The sequence below is a fragment of the Prionailurus bengalensis genome, chromosome F2 (genome assembly GCF_016509475.1).
Source record: "Prionailurus bengalensis isolate Pbe53 chromosome F2, Fcat_Pben_1.1_paternal_pri, whole genome shotgun sequence".
Taxonomy (NCBI): Eukaryota; Metazoa; Chordata; class Mammalia; order Carnivora; family Felidae; genus Prionailurus; species Prionailurus bengalensis.
In genome coordinates this window covers 70,407,937-70,422,960 of record NC_057353.1, presented here as the reverse complement: position 1 = coordinate 70,422,960, position 15,024 = coordinate 70,407,937, and the positions used below count along the sequence as shown (strand labels likewise).

The window sequence follows — 15,024 nt, the reverse complement described above, 5'->3', positions numbered from 1 at the left end:
CCTGGTTGTGCTCTGCTCCAAAGACCACATCCTTCGCATAACTGCAGCTATCACTCAAGGGGGGCAAGGATTTCAGAGGACACTCCTACCCACCCTGTGTGGCAGGATTTTGACACCTGCCACTCGAATTAACACTAAGGCCTGTGTGTCATTCAGGGATTGGACAGTGCGTCCAACATTGAAAACACTCTAAGCTGACTTCCCTACATCATCACTGAGATGATCCCTTGCTAATGCAGCACGCCTTGCCAAAATGCACGTGCCTTTTGGTTCCATTATGGGCTGAGACACAGTTAAGACCTCAATAAATGTTTGTTAGATACGTGGTAAAAGAACTAGCAATGTAAAGGTCTTCTATATTTTCCATAAAACCCTAAAGAAAGCACTGTCTATATACCGTTTAACAAGCCTCAGACAAAGACCACATCTTGGGGTGCCTGGCTGGCTCAGTCAAGCAAAGCGTGTAACACTTGATCCCAGGGTTGTAAGTTCAAGCTGCACATGGGGTGTAGAGATTACTTAAAAATAAAACCTTAGGGGCGCCTGGGTGGCTCAGTTGGTTGAGCTTCCAACTTCGGCTCAGGTCATGATCTCGCGGTTTGTGGGTTCGAGCCCCGCGGCGGGCTCGGTGCTGACAGCTCGGAGCCTGGAGCCTGCTGTGGATTCTGTGTCTCCCTCTCTCTCTGACCCTCCCCCATTCACGTTCTGTCTCTCTCTGTCTCAAAAATAAGTCAGTAAATAAATAAGTAAATAAAATCTTTTTAAAAAAAGGACCACACTTGTAACACATTTTTTTTAAAGTTTATGATCCAGAAGTTTCTTTCACTCAGTGATAAGCAGGTTTCCCTCACTTAATTTTTTTTTTTTAAATGTATGTTTATTTTTGAAAGAGAGACAAGAGAGAGTGTGAGCAGGGGAGGGGCAGAGAGAGAGAAGGAGACACAGAATTTGAAGCAGGCTCCAGGCTCTGAGCAGTCACCAAAGTGCCTGATGCAGGGCTTGAACCCACGAGTTGCAAGATCATGACCTGAGCCGAAGTCAGATGCTTACCTGACTGAGCCATCCAGGCACCCCAAGGTTTCCTTCATTCACACCCAGGGGCAACGTACAGCCTATGGACTAACTGCCAATTCTGATAAAGTTTTACTGGAATATGTCCATGCCTACTCATTTACATACTGGCTATGCTTGCCTTCCGGATACAGAGGCAGAACTGACTAGTGGTGACAGAACTGTGTGTCGCGTAAAGCCAAAAATATTTACTACCTCGTCCTTGACAGAAAAGTCTGCCAATCCTTGACCGAGACAAACATAACCTCTCCACTGTGTTGTGCTGACTAGGAAGTCAGAGAGGAATTTAATGTCACATTTTAGTAACTCATCCTCAATGTTCTTTATTTCTATATGCCTACGGGTTTTGATCTTCTAATTCCATTTCAACATTTTATTTAAAAATAGCTGGTATTCCCAGAGTACTTATTATATGTCAGGCACTGAATTAAGCCCTTCAATATGTTCTCTTATGTAATTCTCACAATGAACCCATGGGATAGGTAATATTATCCCCTGTTTATTGAGGGGAAATGAATGAAAAAATGAGTGAATGAGTCATCAATTGATTTCATAGGGGGAACATTTACTATTTCCTAATTCAACCCCAGACAGTAACACAGGAGTTGACCTGAAGACTTTGGGTGCTCGATAAATACGAGGCGTCTGCAGTGCCGAGAGCAATGGCCACGGTCAATTCGAGCAGAATCATGGGATTTTATATAGCACTCTGGTGCTGAGATTCTTCTTGTTTTCCATCTAGCTTCAGACTGAGCTGTGCAGTCCCTTCATCACGAACCTTCTGGATCTCGGGAGGATCCCACTGAACTCACCGGCACAGCTGATGTGAAGCGGAGCACAGAACTACTCAGGTCACAGGCAGAGAGATGCTGTCCCCAGTGATGTGGCCAGAGCCACGCAGCGAGAGCAGCACAGACGGAAACGAGGACCGCATTCCAAATGCTGCCCTCTTCAAGAAGGCTACGTTTACTTGTGTTACTGCAATATTTTTTGCAAAAATGGCTCTTAAAGTCAAATATCCGTGTCCTAAGCAACAACACTGCGAAATAACAGGCCTCGTGAGTCAAGTGTGATCTTTTTCTAAGTCAAGATAAGGTAAGTGTAACACCGTGTTTTTTAAGTCAGCCTGCCCCTCGGTAACCTGCAGCCCTCTTGCACACCTCACCGCAGCCTGAGAGCCACTGGCCCCGCAGGAGAAGGGAGGCTGAAGGCAGGCAGATTGGAGTACAGGTACCAGCTTCTCTGCTTCTCTGCTTCTCTCCAGAGAGAAGTTCAGAAGCTTTCTGGATTTGTCTGCAGCCCAGTTTCTTCATATATAAGAAGGGGCACCGCACCCACCTCGCCAGATTGGAAGATTAACCAGGCACATTCCAAGAGCTAAAAAACACCCGTCATTAAGCAATCTCGCGGCTGTTCATCAAGAAGCCTGGTGTCCGGGCTCAGCCTGGAGAATGAGTCACAGCCTCTCCCTCAGCTGAGCCCGTGTATACTCCAGGGAACCCAGGCACCCCTGCTGGGGAACAAGTCCAGGGCAAAAAGCCATCTCTAGGAATGCTGGCTTGGAGCATCCGTGTAAGCGGGAGGGCAGCACCGCATCCCTGAGCCCCAGGATGAGTGTGTGTGTTGTGAGTCACCACAGCGGCCCAGGAAAAATAAATAAATAAGGAGAGGGTCAGGCCTGCTCTCGCAGCGGTCCGCGGTACCAGGGTTCAAAGATACACGGGCTCTTCCAAGAAGCTGAAGATGGACTTGTGAGATAAGGAGATGAGGCCAAGCCCACGTGCTAGAAGCAGAAATGCAAACTGCACACGGGGCGGCGAAGGGGGGACTGGAGGGGCCGCCTTGGACACAGGAAATACCAAGAGCAGCGCCAGCTGCAACAGGACCAGGGCCAGCACCAGGACCGGGACCAGGCCCAGCAGGCCCAGCACCAGCACCAGGCCTAGCACGACCAGCAACACCAGCACAGGGGCCTGCACGAGGACCAAGCGCAAGCCAGTAGCATGGTTCACCATCTAACTGGTAAGTCCAGCGGCCACTGGGCCAGGCATGCCCAGGACCAGCCTGGTTTACACCTGTCATCCCACAGTAAGTTGTGTTTACCCCACAGGTCCCTCAGGGGTTGGAACGGAAGAGTTATCTGCCACGTGCCCTGCACACGGCGTGGCTCAATACATGGCGATCACTTCCATGTCAGCATCCACAGGGTACGACCCTGCAGGTGGGGGGCCGGGACTCAGCCGCCAGAAAGGAGGAGCCAGGCTGAGTCTTACTTCCCCCCGTGACCATGCCGTGTCTCCTGGTGCAGAGCCCATTCCGATCCTCCTGGGAGGAGCGGGCATAAGCCAGACCCCCACGATGGGTTTGTTCTTGGGAGCAACGGATAAAAAGAGAAGCGGGGCTGCGGGTCATGTGATAAGTGGGGGCACAGGTGCCACAGAGGGAAGGCAGGGGAAATGGCAAGAAGAGGCGCAAGAGGCCGAGGGGCAGTGCTGTGCCTCAGTCTTCCCAACTCACTCTTCTAACTGAGGCCTTCATGCCCCAGGACAGTCGTGCAAACCCGGCCGAACCCCCCTGCCCTCACCGTTCTCCAGACCCACCAGCCCCCTCCCTGCATGATTCCTCTCCCTGCCCTGCTTGGCCACAGTACTGCCAGCACGACACCCATCACACGGGGCTGCAAAGCCCCACTCACCCAAGGGCACAGGCTCCCCGAGGGCCGTGAGCCTCCAGGGGCCAGACTGCAACCCAAACACACTTTATCCTGGGACCCAGCGTGGCCCCTATTCCTCCACACAGGAGGGAGGGTCTCAGTGAAAGTCTGTCTCTCCCGGAGGACAATGAGGGCACCCAGTTGTGAGGAGCCCAAGAGCATTCTGCAGTGGGCAATGCTACATGCACACATGTACACACACACACACACACACACACACGCCCTTCTGAAGGCCCCCCAAGGAAAAGTCTTCACCCTTCAGCTGAATTGGCATGATTCAGTGTAAAACACCAGGCAGCTCTTGGCTTCCTGCTCAGTGTTCTCTTAGATAAAGATCCTCGGGTGAGCTACATGGTCCCCATGAAACTCACCGTTCTCAGCTGTACTATGGGAACACCACTGCCCACCTAGTGGGACTGTTGGCTGCTGCAGTTATACAGATGCTCAAAAAGAGAGCACTTCCCTTTTTTTGTCTGTCCCTTCCAGGAAAACTGAAATAAAGCCACGAAGAGTCACTCTCTGATCTGATCAAGTGAGATACAGAAATGCGATGCCTACTGTGTAAGGCAAACGTGCTTCCTGACCTCAGAGAGACTGCTTTCCAGCGGGGGAGAAAGACAAGAGATCAGAGAACCTGCGTAAGTGAATACCAAATTATAACACATCTAGGGGCGCCGACTGAGAGCAGGGTGGATAACCAGAGGGACACTATTTCCATCCATGAGGAGGTCAGGGAAAGACTCGCTGAGAAGTGCCATGGGGCACGAGTGGCCCTGGGAACCCCGTCCAAATCAAAGCCCAGGTCCCACCTCAGTGCGGTCTTGGCAACCAAGTGCCAGGTGGCCCCGGGTGACCTGTACTCGGGGCACTGGCTGTTTGAGCCGCTGTTCTCCCGCAGGCGGCCTGACGCTAAGGCCACATCCCTCAGGGTCACCAATGTCACAGGGGGCCAGCCTGTCTCCTGCAGAACCCCCACAGACCTTCAATGCCATGTCCAGCCCGGCACTCCCTCCCTCACACGGACACGAGGCTCCCTTCCCTGGCCCGCCAGACCTCCCCACGGGTTCCGGCGACAGCGACCTTCGACCAACTGCCTGCGCCAAACCACGGTACCCGGCGTGAAGCCCAGCACGGGCCACCTGGCGCTGGTTCACGGCCCAAACAACGGCCGACCTTCCGCAGGAGCCCTCCCCCAGCCAACAGTGACCCTACCATGTGCTGAGCCTTTCCCGCGTGTCGGGCCCCATGCTGGGTGTCAGCACAAGCATCTATTTTGTGATCCTCAACACGACCCCGGCAAGAGCAAGGGCACACATCACCGCCACTGAACAGAGAAGGGAGAGGCAGGCAGCGGCCACTCGGCCCGAGGCACACAGCAGGGGTGGGTCAGAGACTCAAACCCAGGCCTCCTGGCTCCACACGCACCCTGCAAGCATCCAACAATGCGTCTCTCGCGCGGAGCACAGAGGCGTGCCTTCCGTCCCTACTCACTCTCAACACCTTAATTCACTAACGGTCACGCCCTGATGCCCTTTCTGCAGCCAGAGACGCTACGTGCCAGGCACCGTGGTGGGTGTTCAAAACACACTTCAGAAGGAAGAGGCCTCCGCCTTCGAAGCCCTTGTGGTCTGGTGGACGGAGACGGGCACACAAACCAGGACATCAACAGGGAACGGTGGAGGCTCCTGGGAAGCTCCTTCCCATTTCCGTCCGTCTCCCCCAGGCACCCAGCACCCAGGCAGACGCGCAGAGTGAGCTCATTCAACGCCAGCTCCCCTTGAGGGCCGGCTCCATCACGGCGACCCCTCTCCCACCAGCCAGGCCAGTGTCACCTAAAGCCCAGGTGGACACCTGACAGAACATGCAGAGGACGTGTGCACAAGGAGAAGACAGGCCTTACGTGTCACAGGGAGCCCCCGGCGGGGCTGGCAGAGACCCAACCAGGCATCCGTGAGGAGAGAAGGACAGAGTCGTCAGCCCTCACAGGAAGCCGCAGTCCTCTGTCTCCCACGGGCATCCAGGCTGCAGGGATCCACCAGGCACTCAGCCAGGGCCTTCCTTAAAACCGCCAGTAGCATCCAGACAGGTGTCGGGTGTACGTAACTCCAGAGAAAGCTTCCACCAACTTTATTCCCCAGGCAGCTGAATATCACTGTAAATCCAAAAGGCTCCGAAAATCCTTGAATGGAGCTCCATGTGACCGACAGGCACGGCCATCGTGAGGGGCATCTTTTTAATTCCTTTCCGGTCCAAAGATCAGGGCTGGGGATGAGAAGAAGAAAAATCAATCTTGTTCGAATCAGGACCCAGAGCAGTAGTCGTGTTACTCTTCCTTGTATTCGACCCTAATACACTTAGAGGGGAACTCACCAAGAATAACGCCCCGGAGCTCTGACACCCAAACAGAGGGGAGGCAGGAGACCCGGGGCCTGCCTCAGGGGAGGGTCACCGCACACAGGCACCAAAGACCTCTCAGATCCAGAACCTTCTACTGCTTGGGGCTCCCCAGAACTACCCTGAGAGGGCAGAGGGCACATCTATTATAAAGATGAGGAGAAAACATCCGAGAAGGGGTAGGCGGCTAGCTTAGAGAGCTAATAGTTGGGCCAGACCTGGCATACAGTCCTGAGCTCCCCTGCAGGGCTGAGAGGTCCCGGCAGTGAGCAGAGGGGGTTTGGGGTCAGCCGGTAGGAAGTAGTTCTTTGTTTGGTTTCTTTTTAAAGACAACCACAAAGCTCTGGCATCTCTCCAGGCCTCATCCTGCACAGTGAGCTTCTTCAGGGCAGGGCCCGGGGCCGTTCCCTTTCGTTATTCACGTATGCAGCAATTACTGAACACCTGCTAGGTACCCAGTACTGTTCTAGCTCTGTGGGGATACTCCTGCCTCCCCCACACAGGGACTGAAATTATTCCAATGGACCCATGACGCACAGGGCTGCAGGCTGGGCCGTCACCACCCAGCCAAAGACAAGAGCAAACGCCCTTTACAGGAGTGCCTATCCCTCACCGCGCTAGGTTCTGGCCCACCATCTGATACGACCACCCCCACCCCCCAACCCCGGGCCACTCTGGGACTCCTGCCTCTATTTTCCAGATAAGGAAATGGAGCCACACACAACTACCCAGCTCCAAACCAGTAAGAGTGGAGCCTGAATCAGGCGAGTCTGTGTCCCAATTGTGTGCCCGGATCCGCTGCTCTGTGTTACCAGTGAGGACACCTACCTGCAGTGACTGTACCTCAAACTTACTACCAGGCGTTTCACGCGCGTAGGACCCTCATTTAACCCCGATGGCAACTTTATCTGTAAGAGGCTATTCTTATCCAGCTTGAGAGATGAGAAACCTGAGGCCCAGACAAGTTAAACAACTTGCCCGAGGTCACACAGCTAGAATATCATACAACAGAGATTTGAAATCAGGCATCTGGCACCAAAGCCCAAGAGCGTGACCATCACAGCAATGGTCATTAACAGCAACTGTTTTGTTCCTGCGGCAACAAATGTTCAAACACTTGGTGGCATAAAACAACACAAATTTGTTATCTCACGGTTTTGGAGGTCAAAAGTCTGACCCGGGTGTCACCAAGCTAAAACCAAGGTGCTGGCAGGGCTCTTTCTTGTGGAGGCTCTAAGAAAAACCTTTCTCCTTGGCTTTCTCCAGCTTCCAGAGGTGGCTCTCGGATGCCTCAGCTCAGGGCTCCCTTCTTCCATCTCCAAATACAGCAACAGAGCATCTCTCTGACGCTGCTCCCAACAGTATACCCCCTTCACTGACCCTTCGGCCTCCCTCTTCCACTTTCAAGGAGCCCTGTGGTTACACGGGGCCCACCCAGATGACCCAAGATAATCGTCCAGCCCATGGCCCTGCACTTGAATCGTGTCTACAAAGTCTCTCTTGACATGTAAGGTCCTAGGGAGTACGGCATGAACATCTTTGGGGGGACTATGATTCACAGCAACCAGGCCAACAGGGATCCGTCCTCTGTTTTAAGCATTCTTCAGTGACCAGGGATCACAGGGTGAGCTCCCCTTGTCCCATTTAAACCCACCTGACATAGCTTTTAGGCCCAAGAGAAAGATGGGCTCAAAAGGAAGTTTGAGTATCTAAATATTAGACTCTAAGAGAGAAATACAGGATAGTGGTTAAAACATTAACGTCTGAAGTCAAACTAATAAACTTACTAGCTATGTTACTTGGGGAAAATGGTTTTAACCCTTAGTTTCCTCATCTGTAAAATGGGGTGAATTACACATCTCTGCTGTCAGCACAGAGTCCCCTTTGGATCCTCTGTCCCCCGCTCTCTCTCTGCCCCTCCCCCACTTCTCTCTCTCTCTCTCTCTCTCTCTCTCTCTCTCTCTCTCATTCTCTCTCTCTCCCTCTCAAAATAAATAAATAGACTTAAAAAAAGAAAGAAAGAATCACCATAAAGTACTTAGCACACTGCTGGGCACATATTAAGTGTTCAATCAGCCATTATTTTATTCTGCAAATGGATGAGGCCTCCTGCGAGTCAAACGCAGCCTGTCCTGGGTCTCCCCAGGCTCAGCTCCGGCCCCAGGAAGCAGCCAGGAGAGGCGGGGCACTGCAGTGTCAGGGCCGGGGTCCTGTGGGTCCAGCCGTAGGGGGCAATGACTTGTGGTACCAGCCCCTGTCAATGGCAGGGGAGAGAAGGAGGGACACGGTCTGTTAAATATTTACAGAGGCCCACAGGCAAGGCTGAAGCCACGTGTGTTTGGTTGGGGACAGGTTTATTAAAGCTCTGTCACCTGGGGAAGAATTATTACACGGTCTGCTGGGTGCCACTGCAGCCAAGCAGTGGACCCTCCCGGAGGAGGTGGCCCAGCCCCGCCATGGGCTTCACCGGCAAGAACCCGCAGCACGGCACAGCGCGACCTGTCATGTCACCCAACGGTAACGTCTCCCTCTTGGGGAGCATTTCCGCTTGCTCCGCTATGTGATTTTTTTGCAAGGCATTTGCTTCTGCTGTAACTGGCCAAAATAAAAAAGACGGTCAATACCCAGGACTGGTTTCCCCTGGGCCACTGGAATTCTCACGCAAGCTGGTGGACAGACGATCTGGGAAACTGGTTTGGCATTATCCACTAAACCTGAGCGTGTATGTGTGCCCTGTGACCCAGCAGTTCCACACCCATTTACAGACTCACAGAAATGTGTACCCGTCACTGAAAAATGTCGTGGGGCGCCTGGGTGGCTCAGTCCATCAAATGTCCATCTCTTGGATTCAGCTCAGGTCATGATCTCATGGTTCATAAGATTGAGCCCCGCATCGGGCTCTGCGTTGACAGCTCAGAGCCTGGAGGCTGCTTCAGATTCTGTGTCTCCCTCTCTCTCTGCCCCTCCCCGCTCACACTCTGTCTCTCTCGCTCGCTCTCTCTCAAAAATAAATAAACATTAAAAAAAATTAAACACACACACACACACACACACACACACACACAGAGGAATGCTACACTGTTACATTGTTACAGAGCAACGAGAACAAGCCACAAACATAAGTCTGAGTGAAAGAAGCCAGACACCAGGGAGAGCCCTACGGTGTTACTTATGTTAAACACATAAGCAGGTTAAAGTAATCTATGCTGTGAGAAGTCAGGACAAGGTGATCCTGAGTGAGGGGGAAGGGACAGTTAGTGACCGGAAGGCGTCAGGACTGGCTCCAGAAACGCGGGTGGCCTTGCATTCACCCAGGTGCCGGCTGCACACCCACGTGCGGTGTGCGAACACCGGCCAGGCCGCCCGGGGAATCACGATAGATGGACTTTCTAATGCCTGTCGAGGCCCAACAAAATGGTGGTTAACTTTTCTTTAATGTCTCCCGAGAAAGTACGCTGTTGGCAGGCCTCCGGCTTGGGAACGGCCCTCCAGGCCTGGGACCCGGCACCTGCCGGCCTTCCCTGCCCCTCCACACGTTCACGGCCCGCTGCTTCCAGCTGCCCCTGCCCCTGAGGGCACCGAGGGGAGCACTTGGCAAATAACCGTCTTCGGCCTGGTGACACAGAATTCAGAATCCGGCCTGGAATTGCTCCACAAGAAAATACAGCTCCCAGCCCCATTCTCTTGGCAGAGTCTCCCCCTGTGCCTCCCGGCCCACACGTGTCATTTGCTTCTTGACCCTCTAGTTCCACCAGCTGGCCCCCTGCAGTGGGCATTCTGAAGAAAAACTAGAAACAGGCTGCCTCTATTTCCTACACAACAGCGGGGCTGGGGGGGGGGGGGGTGCGGGGGAGGAACCTTTGTAACCAGCAGCCCTTAAATACGGGATCCACGGGAGGATGCTCCGGTAGCTGCAAGAGTCCAGGTGCCCTGGGTTGGCTCAGAATGGTGAGCAGGGGTACAGGGCACAGATCAAGTGCGCAGGTCAAGTGGTCCCTGGCACCCGCATGCGAGAGAAGCGTGGTGGGAGCCAGGGGACGTGTCCGTGGTGTGCCTGGCCGTGTGCCGTCCCCTTTCTGTGGCTGGGCCCCCGGACTCTGAGGGTGTGCTTTCTCTCTCTGTCCTCTCTCTTCTCTCTGCAACAGTGAGTAGTCCTGTCACGCAAGAGTCAGCAGATGTTGACTCTGGCGCCTCTGGAAGCCAGCCTCGGGCACGGCTCTGGCCAGAGCAGTGACAGAGGGGTTCTCGGCTGGGAGGGTCCGGTCGGGAAGGTTCCCCCACTCTGGGCGCACCCCAGCATCTGTCCCAGGCGCAGGAGGCAGGATTTCCTCAACACGGATGCCACAGAAGAGGTGTCTCCCTTCTCTTTTACTGACGAAGGGAGAGGCAGCAATTTCTCTGGCCGCGTTCACATTATGTCTCTGTGATCCCCGAGAACTGGGGCCTGTCCAACCTGGAGAGATAAATCAAGGAGATTTGTTCCTGGGGAAAGCGGCCGCCGTCCTCTCGCTGACAGTCTCTGTTTTTGCTTCATTTCAGTTTCTCCTCCCCGTGTGCTGGGAAGACGCGGATCGGCTGGTTTGGAATCCCCAAGCCTTCCGGCACACGCTCCCCCCCGCACACACCGGATTCATCACTCAGAGGATGGGGGTGATGAGGCGGGCTTCGGGGGTATGAATCGCAATGCTGCGCTCAGTCACTAGCCGTGGGCACACCCCTTAAGTTCTTTAGAAGTTTCCTTGTTGGGACACCTGGGTGGCTCAGTCGGTTACACATCCGACTTAGGCTCAGGTCATGATCTCACGGTTGGTGGGTTCAAGCCCCGCATTGGGCTCTGTGCTGACAGCTCAGAGCCTGCAGCCTGCTTCAGATCTTTCTCCCTCTCTCTCTGCCCCTCCCTGGCTTGCATTCTCAAGTGTTTCCTTGTCTAATAAAAATAAAGAATCGAAATGCGTGTCCTCTGGGGTTCATACGTGGATGAGAGACTGTATATAAGGTACTCAGCACACACAGCTGCCACCGCGGGTTCACAAGTCACACGGAGCATCAGCTTCACCCTCAACAGCCCGATGCACCAGCATGTGGCTGCTCTTCTCACCAGTTAGGCTTGAGAGATGCAAAGCGAACCCGGCCCCATTCACTAATGTTCGTAACAGTCTGATGATCCTGTGCCAGACACCGTGGGCTTACACAGGAGGGGCAAGGGAGCCCACACAGAACGAGCCCTTCCACGGCCACGTACCGTCACGCATTTGTAACGGAGCCCTGCTCACAGCTCTAACGGACACTGATTAGAGCCAGTCTTAAAAATACTGGCATTCGGGTTCGGCCAGGCTCCAGAAGTCCCGCACAGCACTTGGGAACTCAACATGTGCTTAATAAGTGTTGGCTGCAAGGAGACCTGGGTGGCTCAGTCGGTTAAGCGTCGGACTTCGGCTCAGGTCATAATCTTGTGTTTCATGAGTTTGAGCCCTACGTGGGCTCTGTGCTGACAGCTCGGAGCCTGGAGCCTGCTTCGGATTCTGGGTCTCCCTGTCTCTCTGCCCCTCCCTCACTTATGTTCAGTCTCTTGCTCTCTCTCTCTCTCTCAAAAAATAAATAAAAACATTAAAAAAAAAATGAGGGGGCGCCTGGGTGGCTCAGTCGGTTGAGCCTCCGACTTCAGCTCAGGTCATGATCTCACAGCTTGTGAGTTCAAGCCTCACGTCGGGCTCTGTGCTGACAGCTCGGAGCCTGGAGCCTGCTTCGGATTCTGTGTGTCCCTCTCTCTCTGCCCCTAGCCCACTCACATTCTATCTCTGTCTCTCTCAAAAATAAATAAACATTTAAAAAAAAATAAGTGTTGGCTGCAATAATGCTGGAAATCATGTCAGTCGAGGAAGACAGGATCCCTGCCTTCAGCGAGCTTCCAGGCTATCCCAAGAGATCCAGAGACGTGGAGACAGTACGTGTCCATAATTGAACACACCGGGTGGTGTCCAGGTTGTGATGGTGGGGTGGCAGGAGCCAGGGCAGAGAAAGAGAGGCTGGGGCATACTGAATGTGAGAGCCCGTTGCATATCAGAGCATAAGAAACCTTGGAATAATCGGGTCCAATTCCCTCACTGAACAGCTGAGAAATGAGGCCCAGAGAGATAGAGTGACTGGCCCAGGGTTGTTCAGCAAGGACCCTGCGGGGTGCTGGATAAGAAGCAATCTCAAGTACGAAGGTGGGCTGGACACACAGCGCCTGGGAGAGGAGTAGCTTCTAAACTCGGCGGGCACGGGGCACAGTCAGCAGAAGGCAGCATGACCAGAGGCCTGGCAGAGCAGGTGAGAACCACATCTCCCGAATGCTTGTTCGAGGCCACTGGCTGCAGTAAGTCTTGTCACCTCAACAATGCTGTGCCTTGTGAACCCATTTTCCAATGAGGACAGGTAGGCAGAAAGGGGGCTGAGATATGAGCCCACGCAGTCTGCTTCCAGAGCCTTTCTGTTTAACCACTAGGCTGTCCTGCCACAGAAAGGTTATGTGGTAGGAAAGCCTGGGGGCAAGGTGACAGGATAAGAACGTTCCAGAAGACAGAGATGGGGAAGCGGGAGCTAGTTGTTGGAAAGGTCAACGCACAGAGATTCCCCAGGCATTGACCACATCCACAGCCAGACTCTGAACAGAAAGGCCCGCGCCAGTGACCGGTTGGTCAGGGAATGCCAGTCCTCGCTATTTTTCCAGCGGGAAGTGGCCCACATTGCCCAGGACACGCCTCTCCAGAGTGGTGGCGCGTCCGACTATGGCCTGGAGGTGTCACATCATCCCTGGCTGGCTCGGGGCCGCCATGACGGGAACGGGGAGGTAGTGTCCCCAAAACCAGATGAGTCCCGGCTGCCTCTCCCCACCCACAGGTGAGAGGAGGAGTGCTCCCGGAGAAACCCGTGGGCAGAGCCAGGAGCACGCAGGTCCTCCAGACCCTACAGGGGAGGGGAGGCCATGCCAAGTGGTGACCGGAGCTCCACAGACAAACAGACCCAACACCTACTATGCGGCTTCACCTCCTGAACCCGCAGCCACGTCCACGAGATGCGCCTGCCTCGCAGAGCCAGGGGTGAATCAGTTGGCCTGTTGAAGCCCTTTCCCCCAGCAGGTCCTCAATAAAAGAAAGCCTTCTGCCTGCTCAGCTCCCAGCCACCTCCTCTACAGCTTGAAGGTGATTCAGATACTGAGATGAGCTGAGAAAAGTCATGAACGTGCTCCTGCCACAAATAACAAAACTTCAGGCCTGAGAGTGAGTGAGTGAGTGAGTGAGTGAGTGAGTGTGTGTATGTGTTTCCCTCACTTCCTTTTTTTGCCCTTGCCCACAAAATCCCTCAGGGAAAGGTCAACAAAGACCCAAATGTCATCGGATCCTCATGAACAAAGGGGGCACGGTGCCCTGGACCCGAGCCACTGAGCCATGAGTGGAGCAGGCAGTTCACAGAACAGCAGGACCTGCCCTCGAAGGCTCACCATATTAGAAAAGTTCCAGAGCGTGCATATTCTCCCAGAAAGTAACTTTGAAGGAGAGCACGATCCCACACAGGGCCTGCCTGCAAAGAGCTTCACATCTCACTAAAGAAAATGGGTCAGTGAGAAACCACCCGTTCGAGGACTAGCCCAACGAACTGTTGTCCACGCACCCTGCACCATCGGGGAGCCCCACGCGGGACTGCGGCTGTCTGTGTGGAGGGCTCACAGGGTCCCTGAGAGGTATGTAAATTGAGAAGGAAAAAGATGCTCAGGGTAGGGGCAAGGGGCGATGCTCAAAATAAGGCAGAAATGAGAAACAGCATTTACTAATCGCCAAGCACAGAAGAGATCCCTTCTAATTCCCCCCATTTAATCCCCATTAATGATCACAACCAGAGGGTCAGGGCTCCTATCCCAAAATTACAGAAGTGGGGAGAAGTGGGGAGAGAAGGCCCCTTGCCCAATGTCACGCAGCTCACAAGGGGTGGAGTGCAGCCCAGGACCATCAGCCGCACGGTCCCGCGGGTCCACCCCTGCGACAAGTTCCCCCCCCTCCCCCGCCTCCCTTTAGCATCTGGGTCACATTCTGGGGCCATAAGCTCGATTCCTCAACACAGAGCTTCCCACCAGGCGACCCTGCCGTACCTGCCCTTTCCCACACCTCACAGCCCCCACATCCCATAATCACCACCTTTGTTCCAACTGCTCTTTAAAACCTGGATTAGCTGGGCTTCCGGGGAGGTCACGCTGTGACTCTGGAATGCACTTCTGACTTTCACAGAAACCGGTCTTACTTCAAGCCACACAGGCACATGTCACTAAGTAAACTTGGGCCATCTACCTTGTCCCTGGGGCCGTGGGCAAAACCCAACGTGGAGGGGGTAGGGCGGGAGGAAGAGACCACAGAACAGAAATCCAACAGGCTGGGTGCAGGGCACGCAAAGTCCACGCTGCTGTGCCGTCCCCCGAATGCGCCAGGCGGTGTCAGTCTGCCCGGGCTCGCACTCTTGCCACCCTCCTCCCCCCATCAGAAGGCGAACTCCACCGTGTCCCCCGTCACCAGCATTACGGGGTCAGGAGCCGCAGGGAGTATATGGGCAACGCGGAGGCTATCTAGGGAAAGACAGGAGAAGGGAGGGAGGGGGGAAAGCAAACAGGTGCAATGAAGAAGCAGCAGAAATTAAAATTCACCAAAAACATGTCAGAGCAGTAGTCCAGGAAAGAAGCCTGACAGGGACCTCAAGTGTCCAGAGAACCGTGGGAACTGGGTGGCGTTCTGGCATTCATGGTGATGTCACACACACACACACACACACACACACACACACACACACACACTGCTGTTTGGTGGGGGCGGGGTGTG

At 54.1% G+C, this 15,024-nt stretch overlaps 1 long non-coding RNA gene across 20 annotated transcripts in view; it reads right to left on the bottom strand.

The window, feature by feature from the left end:
- LOC122495810 overlaps window positions 1-15,024 on the bottom strand; it is a 369,120-nt gene that overhangs the window by 295,564 nt on the left and 58,532 nt on the right. For all 20 annotated transcript variants that reach the window (XR_006300594.1, XR_006300600.1, XR_006300601.1 and 17 more), the window contains exon 2: window positions 5,685-6,046. This is a non-coding gene — a long non-coding RNA (uncharacterized LOC122495810). The remainder of the gene's footprint in view (window positions 1-5,684; window positions 6,047-15,024) is intronic.